The 3,987-nt window shown below is 43.4% G+C and overlaps 1 pseudogene; it reads right to left on the reverse strand.

Annotated features, from left to right (window-relative positions):
- Positions 1-318: 318 nt before the first annotated feature.
- On the reverse strand, positions 319-3,409 carry LOC146180785 (uncharacterized; annotated as a pseudogene).
- Positions 3,410-3,987: the final 578 nt, after the last annotated feature.

Raw genomic sequence — 3,987 nt, forward strand, 5'->3', positions numbered from 1 at the left:
GAGAATCTCAACACAGCCAAATACTATTTTAATGTTATTTTGAGAGCATCCACACACTTCCAGAGCAATGGAGCAAACCCCAGGGGAAGTGCTCACATGCATACTGAGAATATTGCCTAGAGCACAAGGAAAAGCTTTAGCTAGGTTTGACCTTAATGATTACTTTGTGTAACAAGTCTCATAAGAAGATCAAATTCTCTCAAAATGTCAAGGGGCATTAGTGAGCATGCGATTAGATGAAATAGTGGACAGTTGAACTTGTGGATTGATGGTGTATGCTTCCAACAGCTCTTACAACCTCCAGCAGTAATGCTCCAATTGAAAAGGAACTACTTGCGGTCAGGTTTGCAAACAAAAGATTTCATGTAATATGCTGATGGAACTCCAAATGCTCAGGTAGCTGGCTTTAAATACTCCTGCAGAGTTTGCGGGCGAAAACCAAAGAACTCACTGATTTGGCTGTCATACAAACATGTGCGACAGTTGGCAAGTATGGTTGCCACCTTATACATTTTAGGAACAGTTTGCAGTAACAACTTGTGATTTTTCTTGTAATTAAAGAATGCAAAAGGCTGACAGTTTTCCCAAACCCCCCCTCAACGGCTTGACGAACAGTGCTTATGGAGCTGTTAGACAGCTGTTGATGCTGGCTGAGTGCAGCACCTGCATATGGCAGCATAAGGAGCGGACGCAGGCAGTAGGCTGGGTCCCCATAGATTGTGAAGATCGAACCTTGGACCAGATCCAACAGCTTTTCATAGAGCCCACTGTCACGCAGGATATCTGCACAATGCAAAACAGTACTGAATAATCGAAGCGTTTGAACAACAAATGTGGGAAATGTTGAAGCAAAGCGCACAGATTTTATTTTCATTGGCCGAGCTCGAGTCACGAAAAAAAAACATTCTGCTAGGACATTTATTTGCTGTCACCAACGTGGGTGCCTAATAGAAACAACATTCTGCAGTAGGCTTTTGTTTTGTAGTAATGAGCATGTAGCACTTGCTGCTGTTGCACGTAAGCAAGCAAAAATATAAGGTTTGGTTTGGTCTATCGCGTTGAATGTCCCAAATCAACTCGGGTTACGAGAGACGTACTGATTTTGCGCTGGTATGGTCTTGTTGATACAAAAGAGATCTTGGCATAATCTGGCATGATGCCTTCTAACTGATATATATTAGACAATATACCAGCTTTAATATACAATGAACAAATTATTTTTCGTGACATCTGCAGTCCTGCTTTGTTAATACAACCCTCGTTAATATAGACTACTTAAATTATGGACACTTTTTCTGGGGACCAAACTTTTTAAATGTATTTATGCCTCGTTAATATGGAAACTCACCTGGACAATGGACAAGAGAAAAATGCACATGTGTTGATTGGGGCCCATGTATTTTAGTGCCGTTACCATGAATAGGCGCGTGAACAAAATCTCTATTGCCCCAACCAGACGTCCAACTTTATGCATTTTAGTGTAGGACACTACAAGAATATAACGAAAAAGTGCAAATGGCTGAGTGATGGCACTCTTGTTTCGTGGTTTCATCCTTCGGAGTGAATGGCAATGATGAAAACTCACTGTGCAGCTTGTGCAGCGTAGAAAGCTGCATTCAGTAGTTTTTATTACGACTCAATGCTGAAATGTAGCAGTGGTATAGTAGGAGTATAGCAGTGATGGCAGGCCATCACGTGCACTGTACCCACTAGAGGCATAAAGTTGCATCACATTATTTCAAGCACAATTGTGACCGGGATAATGTGCGCGTAAGTTAAAATTGTCCAGCTTTAACCTTACTGGCCATCACAACTGTTTTTGTGGGTGATCAAAACGTCCGTGATGACTTGGCAGCGACACATTCCTTTTTTCCTGAATGCTTGAGCATTCAACATGTGGCAGCTTGAGTGGCATCTCTGCTTACAGTAGTGGCTAGTTCTGAGGTCATCGTGCAGTTAGCCCATGCCTTCACTTGTTAAGTCTGCCCACACAACAGGCTGTCACAGTCACTCCGTGGCCACCGCCCACCAGCAGTGAGCGTGAGTTTAATAGTGACAGCCTAAATAACCTTAAATTATAAGTCCAAGACTCGGCTGGCCTGCACCACTGCACAATGCAACAGAAAGGATGGAGTCAAATTCTTAACTTATCACTTTGGAATTGACAAGTTTCATATGGCAGCTGACAAGCGAGATGCGTCATTTTGAACAAATGTACAGCATTCAATAGAACGATCAGAATCTTGACAAATACACACACCCAGAACAGACTAACGTTTCTGAACTTTTGCACTCGATTTGGCCGCTCCACCGAGAGTGCTAGTGCCAGGCTGCACTCGCGTCGGAAGAACTGGCTCGGCACCGGCATGGCACTTTTGCGATCTAGTGCAGAAAGTGTAGCAAAATCTAGGAGCCCTGTAAATATAAATCCCCAATTTAGCCAAGCTTTCTCAAAGTGGAATTCTTTTTAGCGCTACACATAAAGGGGACAAGACAGGCGCTAAGTCTTGTCCCCCTTATGTGTCACGCTAAAAAGAATGCCACTTGGAAAACAAGAACTCACTAGCTATGAACCAAGCCATAAAAATGTGCCTGTGTGGCCCAGGGGTAGCGTGTCTACCTCAAGATTCTTGGAAGGCTGAATTGTGATCTCACCCTTCTATCTTGAAGATGAAACCCGAGATGGCAGTGCCTGCCAACTGGCCCATGTCATGTGGTCGTGTGACATCACACAACCCAACGCCCAGCCAGTGCATGGCTATGTTACCTGCCAAAATCCTTGCCTGTGTTTTTTCACTCGCAACGCAACAACACCGACGCCAGATTTTCTGAGGAATGGAGATTTTTAACACTATCATGTTAACATGCAGACCTGTCATGAAGCATTGCTTGAGTTGTTATTTAGCTGACACTGTCAAGGAAAGTGAATTTTCTATTGTGTTCTCAACTAAAGCAACCGCTGCGTTTTGTATATGTTTAAAATTCATATATTCCACTCATTGCAGGGACTTACAGGTCAATGCTGCTAAGAAGCTGAATGTCTTCAGAGCCTGCGAGCACAGCTTGTGACAGACTGGTGCCCCAAATATGTACAACACGCCATTTTTTAAGTGCACACTCCTGCATTGGTACATTATAAGCGTGCTAGCAATTTGGTTATTTCACTGTGCACTGGTGTGCGATGGGCTTGTTTGCTTTGCCTAATATAACATTGCGTTAAGTTTTCTTACTGTTTCAAAATATTTTTTTCTCAGTAATGCGAAATTTTGTTCCAAGCTTTGATATACCTGGCAAGTGAGTATATATAAATTTATTATATCGAAAACTTGGATCCGCTTCACTCACCAGCATCATGCCTGTGCCCAGGGTAAGGTCCATCCAGGTCGCTCACAATGCCATTTGCACACATAATGGCCTGTTATTTAACGACATGCAGTCGTTTATGTCCAGAAAAATGAATTTTCTGATTTTTGGTAGGCCTGCAGATGGGTCTGGCAGTGCCATCCACAAACCCCCAACAGTTGGTGAGAGGAGCACCTCTGCGATGAACTGCCTGCAATGAAAATAGAACATTCCTTTTTGTGTGTGTGTGTGTGTGTCGTGTTTGCCAAAAGTAACCAGGCTGCGTGGTTCGCTCGTTAGCCCTATATTTCAGCGTTAGGACATCCCAAGTTCTTAGTCACCTGTACGGAGCGAAAGCCACTCCACCTTATCTCTTAAGACCATTTTCTGCCTTTTGAGGTAAATCAAGGGTTCTAAACACGGCTGAGGAGCAAACCCTGCAGCCTGGTTACTTTTGGCAGAGACGGTACATGAGAAACGCTTCCGTGCCGTCACTGGTATGCAACATTCCGAAAACATTGCTTTCGGACTATCGTACGAGTTATAAGTCCGTAAAGTAATAATTGGTTCCGTTACGATTTGAGACACAGTGTGCACTGAACCCCTATTTATCAGCAGACACTCTCTGCTATTATGCAGCTGTCT

Source organism: Amblyomma maculatum, chromosome 8, assembly GCF_055883805.1.
Source record: "Amblyomma maculatum isolate TAMU_Amacu chromosome 8, ASM5588380v1, whole genome shotgun sequence".
Lineage (NCBI taxonomy): Eukaryota > Metazoa > Arthropoda > Arachnida > Ixodida > Ixodidae > Amblyomma > Amblyomma maculatum.